This window comes from Hemibagrus wyckioides, linkage group LG11 (genome assembly GCF_019097595.1).
Source record: "Hemibagrus wyckioides isolate EC202008001 linkage group LG11, SWU_Hwy_1.0, whole genome shotgun sequence".
In the NCBI taxonomy this organism is placed as follows: Eukaryota; Metazoa; Chordata; class Actinopteri; order Siluriformes; family Bagridae; genus Hemibagrus; species Hemibagrus wyckioides.
Window position 1 is genome coordinate 15,650,677 of NC_080720.1, and position 21,610 is coordinate 15,672,286.

The window sequence follows — 21,610 nt, forward strand, 5'->3', positions numbered from 1 at the left end:
ATCTCATGTTCTCCCAGGAGATTAATTTCTTTTACACTTGTCCTTTCAAATGTTTGAGCTCATGTGTTCCATGTGTCTGGTAATGTTTCAGACATTAATGATAAAATCAACCTGACAGCTCTGCCCTAGTCCATTCATACACTCGCATTCATACAGCTACTCTATCCTCTCATGTCTGCAGGCACTGTGTCCCTCTATTACACTGATCTTCACTTTCTTTCATTCGTTCAGCTGCCTTCATTCTAATGACTTTGACATTCTCTCAAAAATAGACACATGAATATAAAATAGATTTGAAAATAATCTCTTGAAATGATTTACAATATTCCTATATCTAGATCTCTGCCCTAAGTGAAATCTGAGCCTGCCGTGAAAGCTCTTCAAATGTTTTACCCCATATTGCTTTGTAGTGTTTTGAACTAGCATGACTGAACGAACTGGCATGCTGAATTGCTTTAACTTCTGATGCAGATGCAGATCTATCTTTAGCAGATCAGAAAACAGCTCCTCTATGAGTCAGATCCTGTCATTGTTTTGTTGCACAGCTGCCTCAATCTCCAGAGATTGTTGTGCCACTTGCTACTGCTTCTGATAATGTTACTCCCAACATAGCCACAATTAGTAGAGCTTGCCATCTGTCAACACACAAGTCCTGCTCAAACCTGTAATCTCTGCAGTTAATGTGTGGTGTATTTCATTTAACAATCAAAGCCTTTATCCAGATGCTTGTTTCACAATCATCATTCTGCCTCCTTTGTTTGAAATCAAGATGATCATATTCAGATTAGCACAAGGATGCCAATAATATTTTTTTATACAGTGTATAAAAATCAATATGATTAATAAGGTACAAATTAAGTCTTTTATCAATTACAATCAATTACACTTAATATCAATTATCAACTAAGACTACACAAATGGGAGGTCAGGAAATATTGCCAAAACCTCAAAAGAATAAGCAAACACTATTATATATAAACATAAAAACAAAAAATGATTCTCTCAAAGAAAGGATCGGTAAAATTCCAATAACATATTTATTGACGTTGCACAATCAGAGCCGTAATGAAAAGTTAAAGTTAAAGTTCATTTGCCAAGAGTTGGATGAATCTAAATAATGATCCTCTGCACAGTGAGCGTAGTACAAAGAAAAACTCAAAGAATTGCAGGGTTGCTCCTGTGTGGGGAAAAAAAAGCTTGCCCTATCTTATGGAGATCGTGACTACAAATCCAACTGATGGCACGAGGGCATTAAGCCAATTCATATTCAACAGTTATTAGACAACGTTTCACCAGCCACCTTCAAATTTAAGTCAGCATCGTTCTATTCCTCAATTAAAAGTAGTACTACATTGAACAGATAACTCACTGTGTGTAGATTTGGTTACACTATAGAAAGTAAAAAAATATATATACTTCATTGCACAACATATCAATAACACTCTGTGTAAATATTGATCATCGTTAGAACTGGTACAGGTCAATTGTATAGCTTTGATTTTACTGGTGTGTGCAGTTTAAAACCGCTTGTTTTCAGTAGTCAAAGGGTGTGTATTGATTAGCACTAATTTGCAGGCAAACCTCATCGTTTCTAATTACGTTTTAACATCAGGTGGGAAATCGTTTAATGAGAACATGCCAACAGATTAGAGGGATGAGAGTAAGCTTTGGGTTTCTCATTTAGATAAAATGACATTAGCTGCAGCTACAGTAATTCACCTGTGCTACTAATTCTATAAGGAAGTGAACAGGAATTACAGTTCAATTTATTTTCACCCTAATTCTATGAAGTAGTTTATGGAAAGTGTTTATTGCAACATTAATTGTGTTGCTTAAAGGCCAGCATATATAAACAGTCTACAAATGAATATTGTTAATGTCAATGTACCAATATTTGATAACATTGTAGTAATATCTGACATATTTCACACTGTGTGGACATTTGGCTGGTGGTCTAACATGGCATTAATTATCTGCATTGACAATACAGTCATACAGTCAACACTGTGTGTGAGATTGTGGGTATGTGTTGATATACTCCATCTTGAGAGACAGCAGTTCTAGAGATGATTACACCCACAGTTCTCAGAATATAACATACACGCAAACACTTAAATAATAACTGAGATATAGGCTGCCAAATGCTCCATCTCTGTTACGTCATCTTCTGAGCTTGTGTAAAAATGAGCATGTGTGAGTTTGCATTACACAATCAGCCAAGGAGATGTTTGTGTTTCTAGCTGCTGTGCTCTTTTCATTTCCTCCTCCCTACTGACCTTTCCCTTTGGTGTCAGAGAGAGTCAGTCTGGCCAAATCACATCATGTCAAACGGGTTCCCAGAGTAAGCAAGAGCACTTCACTCCAGCACACTGCACTGCATTACACACGCTTCTGTACTAGAGCCTCTAAGTGCACTGTCAGTCAGAACGGCTAGGGCACCACAGAATAACCTTTACCTGAACTTTGCAATGAGTCACACAGTGACTTTGATCGAAAACACATGTTGAGTAGAGTTAATTAGTGGGCTCTGAACCAATAGAAATTCCTCAGACAAAATGTATTGATGTATGTGTATCTGGAGTGTAATGGTTACCAGTTTTCCCCCACTTTTCCATCAGTCAGCTCTACCGTACGATACAACAAGCTGTCAGGGTGACAGCTAAGTGCTTCCTCTGAAGCACCTGAAATCAACCAACCACATCTTTTTGAACTGCTTCTCATGTTGCATCACAGAGTTATCTGCCTGCTTCCACATTCATGAGCTCAAAGACGCACGCAATTGGCTTGCATCTCTGTCACTGACAGGGAAAAGTGTAATCCCATCCCACCCACATATAGAGCACAAGCAATTTTATTCTCTTGACTATTGGCTCTCTTGACTCATCAAGATTCGAATGAATCTCCTGACGATAATACAGTTACTCATCTTCAAGCATATTTTCAGTTCTACTATGAATTGCTCAGTGAAGCTTCAGGCAGACTAATAGGAAATGTGTGTAATTAATAGAGTGAGATCCTGTGAATTTACAGGGTTAAATATGAGTTGACAATATTTCTTTAGCAAAATATTACTATGGATAAAACCAAAATCTTCCTTATAGAACAAGCACATTGTGTGTGTGAAGAACATCACTCAAGCAACCAAAATACCACAATAATTTTATTTATATCAGCTTTCATGGGTCATTTTTCCTAAGTTATTGACCTCAAATTGTGTTGAATAGCAGCCAGGTAATCAATACCCCTCCTTTTCAGTAAGTCAGCACTCAAGGCATGCCTCAAGTTCAAGGCTAAATGAAGGTGCCACCCGAAATCAAAGCATTGAACACTTGGCATTTTACACAGAAAGGTTGCTATTTTGTTTTGTCACAGGTCCACTTGACATGGTATGAGCTGTCTGTAGGTATCACAGTGTGTATTAGCTGAGGACTTATGCTGACCTTTAGTGGCATATTTTGAGTGCCTTGTGTTGCCCAGGATCCTTAACTATTTCTTAGACAAGGTTAATTGTATAAGAAAGAAGGAGCGTGAATGGACTGTAACTTTTTGGCCTCTTTCCCCGTAGACAAAGGTTCTTAACACTGTGACAGCTTGGAGTTATTAATTTGGTTTTATAGCCTAGATGTTTTATTCCATTTAATCTACTTGAAAATATTCTCTCTCTCTCTCTCTCTCTCTCTCTCTCTCTATTTTGTGTGTATATGTGTGTGTGTAAAGTGTGATTTGTGAATAAGAACACCCATTAAGCTCTATCGTGGACTGTGGTTATCAATGTGGCAGTCTGTATGGTACTTCATCATATTAATAGAGCCATTCTGACTGCTCCATTAATATGACCTCTCTCAGACACACAACTTCAGACACACACTGAGTGCCACTGAGCAAAGATTCATCCATTTGTATATCCCTTAATCCATGCATAATTTCTTTTGGCTTGAAAGGTAAGTGCTCTAAGCTGTTCTCATGATGATTGCAGTGTATGCTGAAGTATCTCTGATAATCAAGGTCACATGAGGAAGAAAAAGCTAAATTTTATGTATTATGTATTAAAAACATTTGAACCAGGCTAACAAGGATAAAGAGGTTTCTGAGAATGAATGAATGAATGAATGAATGAATGAATGAATGAATGAATGAATGAATGAATGAATGGTGGATTCTCCTTATAACCCTGTTCCAGATTCAACATATTAACAGTTGTAATTCTCATTAACTCCATGTTTGACACTGTGCTGACCCATTTCCTATTACCAGCAGTTCAGTAGTTCAGCAGTCTATCCTAGACTAAACTTTGGCCTCTGTATTGAGACCCAGCAGCCAGATGTAAGCTGCATGCAGCCTTATGGTCAGGTCTCAACAGAGCTTAGTAATTAAGCCCAAAGAAGACCCATTAACAGCCGTAATGGAGACAGATGTCCAGACGCTGTTCAGCTAATCCAGTGGTGGCAAAGTTAAGTGTTGTAATCATGTTTAATGGAACATGGGTGCTCTGTTTGCTTTTCTAAGTATGGCAACCATTATTATCTCCTGCTGGACTGACTGGTCATTTCTTCTGGACATGTGATGTTTAGTTGATCAGTTTACCTTGACCTGTTCAGATACAAGAAGAGTAGAATGGATCAAAGAATGGATTTTTCTGAAACTGCAAGGGATTCTATATCGAACTTAAACATTTGAACTTTAATGTCATAAAATATGTACATACTTTACCGGTTTTGTTTATTTAATGTGCTGTTGGTGGAAAGTCTTTAGATCTTGTGTCACCCTTTAGTACTTACTGAAGATGAATGAATAAGGAGCCATGCTGCGTTTTAGCCATAAGTGTTACAATAAACATTTTCATTTCAAGTAAAAAGATATGAAGAATACAAATGGTTTTGTTTTATACCTCCTATCCAACCTCACCCCTGGGGGTGATCGGGTGTGATTTCTAATCAGGAAGGAAACTGTTATCTGCAAAAGTATGGGCTTTGCCCTGGCAACCATCCTGCTGAATATTGCAGCCTACAATCAGTGGTAATTTGTTCCCAGTTTGCACTTCTCCATCTGTATCAAATTACTTTGAACAAGAAAAGCCAAATGTGAGAGAGGTGCAAAGTCAAGCTAGAAACACGATTAGATGTTAATATTATAAGATTTAAATATTAGTGTGTGGTTTATTTGACTTGTTTAACAAATATTCACTAGCCATGCTACCTGATATACTTAAAATATAATAATTTAGGTATTTCTGTTCTAGTAGATTTTTTGTTAGAACAATTCCAAGGACCCCAAAACAGACAGGGGTCTAGAGACTAGGGCCATTTACTACTGTTGCATATAATTCTCAGTCTAGGGCTGTTCTTTCACAGCTCAAGAGTCTGCAGATTGATCCTAAGCACCTGTTACTCTCTGTAAAGAGTTTCACTTGGTGGCATGGTTATACCTGTGGTTTTCGTCCCACCACATGCCAGTGGGGGTGATTTTCTATTCTAAAATTGCCCCAAGGTGTATGTGTGGTGTCCAGCAATAGACTAGCATCTCATCCAGAGTGTATTCCTGTTTCTGGCCCCAATGTTCCTGGGAGAGGTCTCAGATCAGCCAAGACACTGACCTGGGAGATGAATGATTTTCAGGGTTACTGCAAAACGTCTGGGTTTCATTGAAAACATTTTATTAGTAAAATAAGAGAGCACAGGCGCAACAATCATGGTGTCAAACAAACAAAAGCCTGGTTTTGACAAAACAAAGGAAAAAAGAGAATCAGAGTAGTGCAATATAAAACATGGCTCTACTTAAGGTCCAGTGTTGTGAAGACATAGTTGAGCTGCTAATTGGATGGAGTTTATACTCTTGGTCCTGCAGGTATCAAATGGAAGATGACAGCGCTGTCAGACTAAAATCTCATGACCTTTTCATGATTTTATTTCCCTGACAATTCAGCAGTAACCTACAACATGTTCATTGTTATTGTGTTCTTGTGTAACGGTGCAGCATCTTTTAGGCAATCAAATGTCAAATGTTTATTCTGAATGAATGCATGAAATGAGAAATTTTATGGGTAATAAAGCTGTTATCTTCTCTGTTTGAGGAATGGATTTTGGTGTTGATATGATGTGTCAGTCTTACCAATAAAAACAAATCTCCTTTTAACAACTTAGATGCAACCCTGCTGATAGGCATCAAATATTTAGTTGGAATGTAGGTTTATAGTATAGGTTAATATATTTTATAACAATTGATTAATCCATTTTCCAGTTAGGCTTCTTACATTCATATTCAGAGCTTGCTGCATGGGCCTTGTGCCGTATTTGATAAGAAGCCAATTACACTTAAAGTAATAGTAGTAAAGGCACTGAATTAATAGTAATGCTCATCTTCAGTGTTGAAACTGAAAAGTTTGAAGTGTTTGCGTCATGTACTAAAGCTGTTGTGTGGGCTAAAACCTATTAAGGTGTAACGTTAGTCAGAAGTGGACAGACAAAATACAGCTACGACCCAAGGAGGTGGTTTAACCAGAAACAGGTGGAAAAGAGCAGAGGAATCAGGTGGTTTAATAACTGATCAGTTCTGCTAGTTTGGAGCGCTATGTCTGTCTGTGAAATAACAACCACACTAGAGAAATCAATTTGCTGGTGATTATTGATGGGATAATGGCTGCCGTGATGGGTACGTTTGCCATTCTGATTGCAAATTATTGTAAAACGTCTCCTCTATTTTGGGCTCTATTTTGTTTGTGGGTTCTTGAGAAAAGACTCTCATACAATTAGTATATGAACAAAGCTAATACATAACTGACTTGTACAAAGCTAATACATGATTCCTCTATTTCAGTTGAATTCTGGCATTCTTTACTAGATTTGAGGACATTCTTTACTGGATTCATGCACAGGTGATGCCAGCATTATACTGTTGAATTCAAATGGAAAGTGAGTCTGACTTCAGAGCATACAGGCCAGCACTGACATTAAAAGTTTTGGATGAGGTTCTAACAGTAGATGGGAATATACAGAAGTCTTGAATAAGAACAGTAAAGTATTTTAGGGGTGTAAAGTTATCATAAAAGTTGGCTGTACATTGCAAATATCATCAGATTTAACGGATGGAGTAATGGATTGAGAAATAATGTAACATTTTCTAGCCAACTAAATTGTAATCCATTATAGTCACGTTCTAGTGTATGAGCAGATATTTACTAAGGGCTATATTCAGAGTCTGTGACTTAAGTTGAAAAGTTATGTCAATATTTTTATGTTTTTTCAGTGGGATAATACAAATAATTAATTGGGAAGCAAAAGTCTTTTCTTCACATGTCCCAGCTTGTTAGGAAGCATGCGGCAGAGTGCAAGGTCAGCCATCATACAGCATCCTTGGAGCAAAAAGAGTTAAGGGCCTTGCTTAAGGGTGCAGCAGAAGCTTGGTGGTCTTGGAGCTTGAACCCAAGGGCCTTCTGATGAGTAAAACAGAGCCTTAACCATTGAGCCACCACTGCCACATAACACTGTTAAATAAATGCGTTTATATACGTATTTATTTATTCTTGGTCTCAAATGGCAATGCCCAAAACTTCCGTTTAAGGCAGATTCCAAGCTACATGCATAACACTGCACATATGCAACATATACAACATATAAATAGCGCTTAACAGAGCTCACAATGAAGATTGAAATGCTTTCCGTTGAGAAAGGTCCTCAAGCTGAACTTACCTGACTGTTCTCAGGAGAGAGAGAGAGGATGCTGGAGATTCAGTCTGACACAAATGGAATAGATGGAAAAGTTTCTGAGAATGTGAGCACCGATGGCCACTTCTCATAGGAATGCTGTAGAAGTCGCAAAGTGTGTCACAGTCTGAGTGAAAAACTGAAATAATAACTTTAAATGAAGAAGTAATCTAAAACATCATTAAAACATCGTTTTGCAATGTTTTAGTGTTTTATTGCAGCTATTCTTACTTGGAATACATGCTTTGGAATTATATTGAATAGGAATCCAAATAGGCTGCCAACATTGCCTTAAAAAGACACCCATGGCCCATTTAATCCAATCAGAAAACTCCTGTTCCTTCACTGTAAGCCATTTGAAAATTTTATTCTACTTTAAGCCACTAATGTTGTTTATATTTTCCTAGGATTTTGTGGAATCTATTTGACCCCCAGCCCTCCTTTCTTTCTTTCTCTCTCTCTCTCTCTCTCTCTCTCTTCCGTCTGTCTTTGAGGAAACTAGGGCAGCTGAGAGCCTGGGGAGTGACAGGATTAATGCGCTAATTCCTTTCATGCACTATTCAAAAGGCAAAAGGTGCTCTTGTCTATAATCCACAGAGTAGAGCAGCAGCCTAAATCAGTTAACCATCGCTCTGTCACATTGCACCTCTTCATTCTAATCCACTGCTGATTCTGACTATTACTTCACATCTAAGGCAAAAAAATGCTTTCAGTTAACGTAATAGGAGATTATTTGTGCATGCTAAGACATGCCAAGGTTCTGGTAGCATTGTAGTAGCTGCTTGCTGGTCATCTGACAAACTAAGGGAAAAAAGTACTATTAAAAAAAAATATACTGCTCTGATGCAATGTGTCAGTTTTTTTTGTTAATTAGAGATGTGTTTGGTTGTTTTTTGGCATTACAAATCCTGATTTCTGCCAGTGTTTAATCAGACAGATTGCTTGTAGATGGCGGCTCCCTTGCCTTCTGTTCACAGTCCAATGAATCAATAGTGAAGGAAAGACTTGAGGGCAAAAAGATAGAAATAGAAAAGGAAACCAAATGGATAGATGGACACTCACCATTATTATATTATTTCTTAAATTCTAGGATTGTCAAGAAAATGGTAAGGACTTAGAGGGAAGGTTACACTGTGTAGATGTAGGTGAGCACAATGTGACATATATTCAACATGACAACAGGGCGTATGTAGAGATGTAAATAATAAAAGCTCAGCAAGCGAGTGAGAAAGAGGGAGTGGAAGGGGGATTATAAATGAGGGGTTTTCAAATTTGCCATTCAGAAGCCATAATAATCCTGTGCCTAAAGAAGAGTTTGATATGCTCATATGCACGATTATAAAGTTTACAACTTTTCTTTCTAGCTATCCATTATCTGTTAATGGTAAGAGTGACCCTGCTGTGCAGGTAGCAAGGTTTTGATGAAATGCCTCTGGTCAGTAAATTGGGAAAGCTCTGGTCAGTAGAAAAGCACAACGACTTAAATTGTACCCATCCATCATCTTCCCTTCGAATCCAATTCCCCCATAGCATCACTATCTGGCAACTATCCATCTTTTTAGACGTTTGTATCTGAGTTGTCTGGCTCGCAGTCCACATTGTTTTAAGACATAATTGTTTTTCTTTTGTAAATAAGTGTCTTTAATGAAACTTGGAATAATCATAGACTTTTTGGGAAGACACACAAGGTCAGTTGTACTGTGTGTGTGTATGTGTGTGTGTGTGTGACAATATATATCTCTAACAATATACAATGATAAGAATAGTGTGTGTGTGTGTGTGTGTGTGTTTACACATCATTGCTATAGTCATGAATGCATACTGTGTTTGCATACTTTCTTTGTTTAGACTTATATACAGTTATGTAAAATTATTATATATAAATGTACAAAGACAAAACACATTATGTGTGAATTTGTTGTGAATGCACTGAAAGTATATTAAAAACAACAACAAAAAAAAAAAACTGTTTGAATACTCCTCACTGTATGCCTCAGAAAGAGAAAATGAAGCATGTCTTGGCACAAGTGCCAGTGGATATAAATCAATGAACAAAAAAGAACTCACACTTTCAGAGACATTATTATACTCATAATTCTGAAAAGATTATTAAGCTAGCCTATATTTGGATCCCAGATCGTTGCTATTATTCCCTGTGTCGAGAACTATAAGCATGGAGTTGCTGTAATTTAAAGAGAGGTATTTAATTATAGGCCATCATGTGTCCTGTGAATGTGAAGAAACATAATGTGCGAGCGGCTCCAACAGCTTGTGGTGATTTAGCTGCTAATGTTGCACTGTATTAAATGTCATAAATGTGGTTAGGTTCTAATAATGACACTTTCCTGTTATGAGCATTGGAAATTAGCAGTGATGTGCTACCGGCTTTTGTCATATCCTGGCAGCAGTAATTGCATTTACATGTGGAACAGAATGTGCAGGTGGGAGTGGTGTGCTAGTTCAAACAACTAGAAAGCAAATTTGCTGTTATACCATCCGACACGGCTAGAACATGTGAAACACCGTGCAGACAGTAATCTGAGCTCACAACTGAACCAGAGACCCTAGAGCTGTGAGGCAGCAATTATCTGCTGCATAAAAGTACCACACTAATTTTGTTTGTGTTTAATTGGATTAGGCTTTTACTAATAAGTAAATTGGACCAATGTATACAACATACACTTAAGCGGTGGTACTTTCTCTCCTATATCAGTCACAGTGACACTAGTCAATCACTGGGCTTCTGTGAGTTCATGCATGTGGAAGGGGGCGGATTTCCTCTGAGGGGGTCTTGCCACCTAGAGATGTAGCATGAGCAGCAGTTTTAAAACAAAAGCAGTTTCATGTGACTCGAAAGAAGCAAAGGATAGCTTTCAGTTGCCATATGATAAGGGAAGACCTTACTGGCAGAGGGAATTTGCCAAGACTAAATTATAGGTGACAAATTAAACTCAACCAATGAATGTTTACAGAATAGTAATCCATAAAATTGGTTGGAGTGTCTTACATTTTGTTTGTTATTTTTTATATCGCATTTTATATAACAGATCCAGATGTCGGTTGAGATCACTAATGAAAAAGCCTGAGGTGACAGAGGTGAGGAAAAAATCTTTGAGAAAACAAAAACCCAGACTCAAAAGGGATGCCATCTATTCTGAGTGACACCAGATAGCGTGATTATAAATCAATACTTATCCACAGCTGTACACTATAAAGTCAAAGAGCATTGAGTGATTGAAAGTGTCTTCATTATAAGCATCAGTTTTTTCCAGGAATCAAATTAAGTTATCCAGTGAAGTGTGGCTGGGTTTTGGCTGTAAAAGGTTTTTGGTGGGTACAAATCTTTAAGGTGTCCGTATAGAATATCTACAGCATTTCATCTGTGTAGGACAATCCTCAGCAGCAGTGAGTATTTTCTGAGAAGGAGGCTCCAAGTAGAAGTAGAGGCAAGCCTGGTGGGCAGAAGGAGTCTGCAATATCACAAACAAATAGCTGGAATAACATGTGTAGCTCTGCATAGAGGCACAGAGACTGAGAGAGAAAGGAGAATTAGGTCTTATCCTGAAGTTTTTGATGAAGGACCATAGCACAAAGAGGGACTTGGGCAAGTCTAGTTTTGATGTGGTGATACATAAAGTATCTTACTACTCTGCTGTCAACAAACCTGAATGAATACCTGAGAGAAAGGGGCATCGAAACATCCCAGTTTACCAAAACCCTCTATGCTTATGAACCCCATCAGGGTCATCTTGCTACTTAAGGGCAAAGCTATTAACAATTAGCTTAACTAAAATACAAAACTGTTCAATTAAATTGCAATAATAAGGCCGTAAAACTTTTTATTGATAGTATTAATTTAAAAAATTAAGTATGTATTACTTTCGGAGAACTAGAACTGTCATTATCCTTTCATCTCCCACATTACTGTCTCCAGATTAGTCCAGAACTTCTATTAATTATTAGAAATATATTAGAAATCTAATCCATTTAAATAAAATGAATTATTTAGTTATCTTTTTTTCTGATTGTGTTCAATCTTTCTCAGAGTTTGAGAGAAGGGGTGACTTTAGATTATTACTGAAGTAACTAAAGACATTTAAAACAGATCAGTAACAACCTTTTTGTTAGTTACCTAATTGTTATGACATGGCAAGGCTCAATTAAACACCCCTTATTCAAATATTTTAATGGCATATGGTTATTATTTTTAAGGGAAATGACAGATTTTATATTAGCAATATTCTTTACATAATAATCAAAACTATTGTAAAGCCTGAAAAATAATGACCACAGTCTGGATTAAAAATAACATGAGCAATTTTTTGATCAAATTTACATTTTATGGTTTCAAATTATTTCAAACAACTGAATGATTCTGGTCCATTGTTTTATTCTATAATCCACTCAAATATAAATGCAACTGAAGCTTAAATAAGAAAAAAAAGAGAGATGTTGGGAGATCCCGACTAAATATTGGCTCAAACTGATTGTCTTGCAGCAGAATGTAACACTTGTGTAACAAAATCCAGCTGCTATTGTTTGTTCCAAATCTTTTACCAAAGGAGCCAAGTAGGAAATTGGTAGCAGTATCAGTGCAGGTATATTTTGAAACATGAAACATTATCTCATATTAGTACAACATCACAAAATCCCACATGAATATAAAAACTCTTCTTAGTTCCAGCACCCATGTGGTGGAATAAGCTTTTGCCAACTGAACAAACACAGAGTAAACACTCCTCTTTTCATACAGTATGTGTACTACAATTTTTGTCAAAAATCCTTATGTCCCTATCCTTACTATTTTATTTATTTATTTATTCATTTATTGATAGATTTTTACCTAAAGCACATTGAAGAGATGTAAAATAGCTTCAAAACAGGGTTTGAAATGACAGTTTGATTACTACTTAATTTAAATTGATTTACAGTATTTCATTTTGCATGCAAATGGATTTCTTAAATACTGAGTGATTACTGATGACCTAATCTCTCTCTCTCTCTCTCTCTCTCTCTCAAGATGTCTAAGAAACCACTAGGGGGTTTCAATGTCAAGACTGACTGTGTTTGTTTTTTAAAATAGATCTGCTGTGGTGCTGTAAGATACCATATCAGAATAATTCAGGCTGGGGAAACTAGAGAGAGAGAGAGAGATGATGATGATGATGATGATGATGATGATGATGATGATGATGTACTAGATTAGTTGCAGGACTACAGCTTGGTTTCTCTTTTTGAAAGTGCCCCTATTAACTTTTGTATTGTATGTTTTGTATTGTATGTATGCTGAGAAAATAAGAACAGAAAATAAAAACTGAAGCTGAAATCAAAATAAATTTGAATCAGATTCCAAAGTGTACAACTACAACATTTTTTGCCCTATCCTCAGGAGGTCAGAGCTCAAGAGAGCAGAATTGTCTGTTCTCTCTGGGTGGTCAGTTAGAGGATGTTAGCCAGTCATGGGTGTCTGGGAACATGGCAGTTAGCACTTCCCTCCAAGTGTGTTCAGCTGCAATGTGACATTGCACTAGCAGCAGCTTGAAATAAAATGCCTTTGTGTATTCTGAAGGAGGAAGGTGTCAGTCTTTGCCCTTGCCAGTAGGTAACTGTGATAGGGAAGAACTATCACATGGGTGTGATATAACTATCAGGGTGTGATATAACTATCATTATATCATGGGTGGGAATTGACCTTAAGTAAAGTTGAGAAACAACTACAGACAACGAGTAGTGGCCATGTCTATTGGCTGATATAAAATAATAATAATTTTTCCTCTCTGTGTTCCAGCATGTACTCTTAACCTGACAATTTAAATAACACCCAGAAAAACTCGCTGGACTGAAATGAGAGAGAAAGAGGGGGAGAGAGAGAGAGAGAGAGAGAGAGAGAGAGAGAGAGAACTATTTGATGCATTTCAGAAAAATCAACAGAGAAAGTGTTAAAATGACAAGCTTGTAAGAATACACACAACTCATCTACTCATCAGAAAAATTTAGCAATGATTAATACATACTTCATACTATTTACACGACAAGAGTTCAACATGAGAGTGGCTGTGTGTTCTGAATAGATGCTGTAAAAAGTACAGTGTGACTAGAAAAACCTTGGTGCAGACGGATGCCTGTGTTAGTGAAGCCTGTGAAGCCTGCTGCTGTAATGTGCGTATAGCAGCAGGTGGGTGTGACTGCATCACTGTGAGCAAATCACTTCAGCTTCATTACTTCTGTTAGAATAAACATGCAGTTGTAGCCTACAGCCAGTTGTATGCATTAATGTGTTAATGCTTACAGGTTTCGTAATCTTTTTAATTGTCTTTCAATCTCATCCTCTGCTGAAAAACCCAATTTGCTCCATTCTCTCTCTCTCTCTCTCTCTCTCTCTCTGTGTGTGTGTGTGTGTGTGCCCATGTATGCATGTTTGCATTGTTGTGTATGTGCTATGAACACACTACTTGCATTCCCCTTTGTGATGTGCCTTACCTTACATCACTGAATGAAGACAAGTGGAAACTGAAGTGACATTTAATGTGTTCACATTAAAAGGCTAATCAGGCAAATGAAGCCATTTTGCTTGCTAATCAGTTTTCCTTTCTATCTAATCTCCTCTATTCTATCCAATATGAACCTTCAAACAAGAGAGAGAGATCATGCTCCTGTTCTCTCTCTCTCTCTCTCTCTGTGTGTGTGTGTGTGTGTGTGTGTGAAACTTGATTGGATGCACATGGCCCTTACTCTCCTGACTGTAAATTAAGATTAGTTACCCTAGCTGTAGCAAACAGGAAGCAGCCTCTGCACACTACCATCAGTGCCTGCCTGATTCATTTATTCTGCTCATTATGTCCTCCTTATTATTTTGAATCAATGGCCTAATTAAGTTTCTGGTATGATTTATATGCACATCTCTCTCTCTCTCTCTCTCTCTCTCTCTCTCTCTCACACACACACACACATTCACAGGATACTATTTATGATATTTAGGCTGATCTGTTTTAACTGTCACGAGTACATATACACAAACTTCTTCTTCTTCTTTTTCTGTGTGTGTGTGTGTGTTTTGTTTGAATAATGCATCACTGCAGTGAACTTGTGTTATTTTGAATTATGACGTGAATATGAATGAAGCTGGTTCAAAACAATTGTTTCCCAAAATTGATTGTATAATCTGCAATACAAATGATACAAATGCTCTCTCTCTCTCTCTCTCTCTCTCTCTCTCTCTCTCTCACTCACTCACTCACACACACACACACACACACACACTGTTTGTGAAATCCTAGGACTAATATATTCCACTTATATATTCCATTTTCTCTTTTACAATTCACATTTTGCAAGCTACAGAAGAAAAGGGGTTCAAATCAGGAGGCGTGCACCTGCGTCAAGCCACGCCCAATTTAATTATCAGATAAACAGATGATTCTGAGATATAACAATCGGAAGAAGAAGATGTGGAATTAACTTTATTTATCCACAAAAATCATTTCCAGTTCTAATAATTCCATTTTTTTGTTGATGATGACGATGCATTAATTAATGTATGTAGTGTATGGTTTGCTGCTAGGCTTCATCATTTGCTTTGTACATGCTGTCCATTCAGTGAAAAGAAGTGAGTGTAGCTTTTAAAAAAGTAGACAAAAGGCTGCTGCTGTGGCATTGTGAACATTTTTTTTATTTGGTATGGTTCTTTTAATGCATGTCTATAAATATATTACAGAGTCGGTCCAAAAGTCTGAGTTTCATTGCAAATTACTTATAATATGGACATCTTGAGTAAAAACTAGGATCTCTGTAATATTTACATGAATTTCAGAGATTTTTCTATTTGGTATGTCCTCATTTAGCTTTAAAGATGATGAGCATTCAGTGGACTCCAAAACTTTGTGCAAAAACTTTTGTTTCGTTTTAGAACAAATACATCTGAGTGTCATCTGAAGACTTGTTTCAACAGCAGAGATTAGGCATGAGGAAAATCTGACCTTTAGTACAAAGCAGTTGTCATGGTCACTTACACAAATTTGCTTGCTTTTAAGTAGGGACCCAAAATATCATCATAAACATCATAAAAGATCTGCCTATTTGATGTAGTACAGGTTTTATGCAGGATGCCCTTCCTGATGCAGCCTTCCCTTTTTATATGGCCTTGGAACCAGCTCTGAGTTAGATGTCTGGCATTTGGCAAACACCCTTATCCAGAGCAACTTATAATTTATTTGATTTTTTTATACAACTGAGCAATTGAAGGTTAAGGGCCTTGCTCAACAGCCCAGCATTGGCAGCTTGATGGATTTGGGACTAAAACTCACAACCTTCTGATCACTAGTCCAACATCTTCACCAGTAAGCTACCACAGTTAGTTGCTAGACCACCTATGAACACACCACTAAAGCTGTATGTGTATGTACAAACTTACACTTACAGACACCACCTCTTTAATATTTTGTCAGTGTGGTTGAATGTTGGCTTAACCATTGATGCTGCTCCACAGTAAACACACAACCTACATGACTACATGATGGTGTCTTTGATTACTCAGATCCAGATATGGTTTTGTGAAATTTTACAAAGGAATATCTTAAGACAGTGACAGATATCTTTGAGCAGTTTATGACCTTGAGATTCTTGTTTCATCTGCAAATTTAGTTTAGCTCATCTGCCATTGAAACACAAATGCACTTGGACTATATCCTTTAGGAGATATTTAGTGCAGGCATAGCAATTTAAAAACCTTGAGCTCTCATTAAAAATGATGAAATATTATGTTGCTCAACTAGTCCCAGACATACAGTAGCTCAAATACAGACGTCACATGAATAAGACGTTGGATAGAGTGACATTTATAGAGAAAGCTTTTGTCACCGGAGAGCTGTGTCCTTCACAAATGTTAACAGTTCCCCAGGGTTCAAAAGGAAAGCAATCACCTTTGGCATATACAGTAAAATGAAAGTTCAATTGGAATTTTCTTAAGACTGATGAAATTACTTAAGACTAACAAAGCAATTTGTGTTTCAACAGGAAACTAAGAGCTTGTTTGGTCCCTGCCACCTGTGTGATGAACTCCAAATGTAAGTACAGTATACTGCAATAGGTGATCTCTGTGAGAGGACATGTTTTGTGTCACGTGAGATACTTCTGTTGTTTGTTGTGTGAGAGAGACTTGAGGGTTTCAGATCACATACCCTTACACTGGCCAACAGCAATAAACACATGTCCACAGCCATAAAGCCTGTGCATTATGCTCAGCGTTGCTATGGAAACAGCTTGTCCTGTGGTGACATGTTTGACAGGCATCCATTAGAGGATTATTGACAATAGCTCAGTCTCTGAGTCTGAGTCAGTTTAGTCATGTCTTCAAAGGACTGTTTATATATATATATATATATATATATATATATATATATATATATATATATAGTGCTGAGAAATATATATGTAGCTTTACACACTTTATTGTAGCTTTATTTTAATTATTTGCATTTCATGTCATGAAACCTCTTAAAACTTAAAATCTCTTACTTGAACTCTATCAGCAGCCTTGTACATTATGGCCTCTTCATAATTTATAAAGCTACACAAAACTATCCTCAACACCAATCAGGCATAACATTATGAGCACCTGCCTAATATTGTGTTGGTCCCACTTTTGCTGCCAAAACAGCTGTGTGTATTCTGACACCTTTCTGTAAAGAAGCAACATTAACTTCTTCAGCAATTTCAGCAACATTAGCTCGTCTGTTGGATCGGATCACATGGGCCGCCCATGACCCTGTCACCAGTTCCTTCCTTGGACCACTTTTGATTGATACTGACCACTGCAGACCGGGAACACTGCAGAGCTGCAGTTTTGGAGATGCTCTGATCCAGTCGTCTAGCCATCACAATTTGGCCCTTGTCAAACTTGCTCAAATCCTTACGCTTGTCCATTTTTCCTGCTTCTAACACATCAACTTTGAGGACAAAATGTTCACTTGCTGCCTAATATATGCCACCCACTAACAGGTGCCATGATGAGGAGATAATCAGTGTTATTCACTTCACCTCTCTGTGCTCATAATGTTATGGCTGATCGGTGTATATTCTTGTTTGTGTTCATACTGCATTTCAAAAACCTTGGCATGTTACTTTTTACCAAAATTTTCATATACATCATCAAACTTTCCGTTTTTAATCTCCAAGTTTTCAGGTGAAGCTATTATAATTTCATACAGTGCAAATACAGAATCACACAAAGAGCAGCCTTCTGATAAAGATACAGAAGGCACACCTCATGTGCTTCTTCTAATGCTTAAGGCTCACTGTGGATAAAAGGACGTCATGCTAATCCTCATATCTCTGCCTTGTTGAAAGAAGAACAGGGAATGCTAAAGGGGAGGAGGTTTTTGCACAATTCCTGGAAGCCTTTTTTGTTGAGCATATGCTTACAATTTAATTATCCATAAAAGAGCTATCTCATGTTAGAAATGATAACCTGATTGGAAGAAGAGTGGAAGTGGGATGAGGGTGATTTTTCATGAGATAAACAAATGCAGATTCTATCTTTAAAAAAGTGGAGAATTGTATTAGTAACAGCTCACTTCAAGGGTGGAAATGTAAATGACACACCAGCATTGTAGTCTAGTGGCATTTGGAAGACTGTTATTCTGCTTTATTGGAGAATTTAAGCTGTATTTTCAGGACAATTTATATCTCTACTGATATCACAATTCACATTATAATCTAGTTTTTGGAGTACCCATTGTACATGTTAGTGTTCTCCCTGTTCCAATACAATTACTTTAACACTGGTGAGCTGATTAATTGAATCTGGTGAAATGGAGCTGGTCAAAAACTAACTTGTGCCTGACAGGTACTTCAGGAACCTGTGATTCAAATAATATTGTTTAGTTGTCATGTTTGATTTCCGTCCATCCATCCATCCATCCATGCATGCATCCATCAATTTTCTTCCACTTATCTAAGTCAAGGTCAAAGGGGCTTCAGTCTAAGTAGAAATGCCCAGACCTTCCTCTCCCTAGCCAACTCCCCCTGCTCCTCTGCAGGGATACCAAGCTGCTCCCAGACCAGACTAAAGTATAATTTCTCTATATAGTCTTTGGTCTGCCATTGGTTCAAGGACCATGGTTGTTTATTTGGTTGCAAATTATACACACAAGTGACTGACTGAAGTGTGTGACTCAAACATCAGAAGAAGCTGGATATCATCTCTGCTACTGCTGTGCCCAGTCTGTAATACAGCCTTTTCACTTCCAGGTTATTTTAAGTCAAATGCTTGCTCACTGTGGTTCAGAGTTACTAGGTGACCTGGCCAGAGAAGGAAAAAATTGCTTTTTATTCCCAAAGTTTTTCCTATTAGTATTTTACTATTGCTTTTTCCACACTTCTCTGATTCAGGAGAAAAAAAAGTTTACAGAAGAAGAAACCATTAATCACAACAAAGAGCTAAAATGGGGAAGGGGGAGAGTTAGACAGTGAGTAAATTTAGAGCTGTGAAAATAGAGCAAAAATGGCCCCACCCTGTGCAGAATATAATTAGGGCAAGGTTAGATTGAGCATCTCTCTCTCTCTCTCTCTCTCTCTCTCTCTCTCTCGCTCGTGTTTTGATAATCTACACACTGTGAACATATGGTTGCTGAGTGTTTCCTTCTGTTCTGTCCTTGTGTATCGTCTTTCTCCTATCTCTCAATGTCTTTTTTTACTGTCATATTCCCATCATGTCTTTTTAACTTCTTTTTTTTTTTAATTTAGATGTTCAAGCTTCTCTATCCATTACACACACACACACACACACACACACACACACTGACACAGACAATTAATGAACAGAATGAACACCATTCAGTTTGTACATATACATATGTATGCATTACTCATACATACTCAGAATGAGACGAGAGATGTAGCAATATCACAGACAGTATTTTGTGCTGTAAGCTGCATCACTTTCCAGGCAGCTGAGAAAAAAAATGGGTGAGGGTGAGGTGAGGGTCTTCAGTCTAATAACACACATGACAGAACAAGCGTGAGCCAGAGGAACTCATTCTGACTCAAACCTGCTGTCACACAACAGACTCTGCTCCCTTATTACACAGAGTTCACAGGGTTCACACTAGTGTTAAACATGTGAGCATGAAAAACATATTTTACATTTGTTCTTAGAAAAATAAATAAGCTAATAAATCATAAAAATTGTTCTCATTATGCCAGTGAGATCATGTTGGTTTCTAGTTTGGATAACATCACTATTTTGGCAGATAATGTCCTCTGCTTGCTCATGGTGCAGTTCTTTCTGCTTAGTTGTCTTTCTTTGTGGTTATGGAGTTACATGGAGTGTGTGTGTGTGTGTGTGTGTGTGACACGCATGCATTGTGTATATGCATTGCCCCTTGGCACCCCCTGCTGTTTGGACAGGAAAAAGACAGCTGATCTCTGTGGGGTTTCCACATCATTCATGTTCATAGCACATTCCAAAGCACAGTTAATCCCATGGTCTGTTGAGTGTGATTGGGTGTACAGCATTTCAGATACATGTAGGTATGTTGTGCTTTGGGTATCTTTAGGTGTATGGTCTTTGGCTGAGTATAGATAGATGCTCTTATGAGCCTGTTTCATACACAGCAATTCAGCATAGCCAATCCACATATATGTATGTTTTTGGAAGGAGGAAGGAAACCAGAGAACCAAAGAAAATGGATTTGAGAAGAATCATAACAGTGACATATGTTTGATAGAAGAGTCTACCAAATCTGACAAGGATATTGGGTTGTAGGTGTGAGCCAGATGTCTTAAGTGAGACTATGTACATCAGACAGATGGCACAGCAGGTTAAACTTTAAACAAAGCCAGACATATCCAACTACAGGTGAAACAAGGAGAACAGCCCAACAACAGAAATGCAAAGACTATATAGATAAACACACACTTAGACAAGAAAGGCCTGGTAGTACTATTGGAAAGCTGGAGTAACTACAGACCTACAGTAACAGGGTGGCACTCTGACCAAACAAGGAGGTGACTAAGATCTGTAGGGAAGCTGTGACAAAACTCTGCAAGCCGTAACATGAGCTCAATATCAAACCAGGCACATTACACACACAATGTTTACTTTTTTAAAAAATCATACAGAATATTTATTGGTGAAAAATACATACATACATACAATCAGTGGAGGCATATACATGAAACAATTAGACATGTATAGATAAACAGGAAAACAGTATGAGCAAAGAAGTGACAAAAAAGGGTAAAAAAAAATAACTAAAAGCAATAGGGGGTTTGTGCAGTTAACTATTTATGAAAAATAAGTAGGATAGACAAAGACGCTTTATAATTCAAACGATGTGTCCTGAGAGAAATTCATCTGTCTTGTTGGCATATCCTAAGATCATGAAGTCATCTTACTCAATGTGCACGGGTTTCAGTAGAGATTGCACTGTGGTGACATGGCATTAGCCATGGTGTCAGTTGAGGTGACTGGTGTGGAGTTTGCAGAGACAGCCTTATACCACAGTGTGTACACATTACAGCAGCTATCTTGGCAAAGGTCATGCTGTGGCATCAGTCAAGACAGATTTGCCAGAGATGGTTGGAAAAGAGATGAGGTCGACAAATTTTCAGCAGAGATTGCACTGAAGTTTCAGAAACTGCTCCTGAGTTGAAAACAGTGAAAACTGTAATCAGTTTCATAACCAGCAACAGTCAGAGTTAACAAAACTCTAAAGTTGATTGGAGATCCAGGTGAATGCAAGTCATATAACTTGCATTTGGATGTGGGACAGTCAGATTTATACAATCAAGTGAACACGAGCAGTTTCCTTGCATCTTCACAGTCAGAGACTGCTGATTTGTCTGTTGTTTCTTGCTGTTCCAGCTGGCAAAAATCTGGAATTTTGATGACAGGTTATTATAAAAGTCTG

At 37.6% G+C, this 21,610-nt stretch overlaps 1 protein-coding gene across 4 annotated transcripts in view; it reads left to right on the top strand.

Moving 5' to 3' along the window:
* dlgap4b (discs, large (Drosophila) homolog-associated protein 4b) overlaps positions 1-21,610 on the top strand; it is a 90,121-nt gene that overhangs the window by 35,472 nt on the left and 33,039 nt on the right. For all 4 annotated transcript variants that reach the window (XM_058404088.1, XM_058404089.1, XM_058404090.1 and 1 more), the window contains exon 2: positions 16,713-16,762. The gene's annotated coding sequence lies outside the window, so the exon portion shown is untranslated. The remainder of the gene's footprint in view (positions 1-16,712; positions 16,763-21,610) is intronic.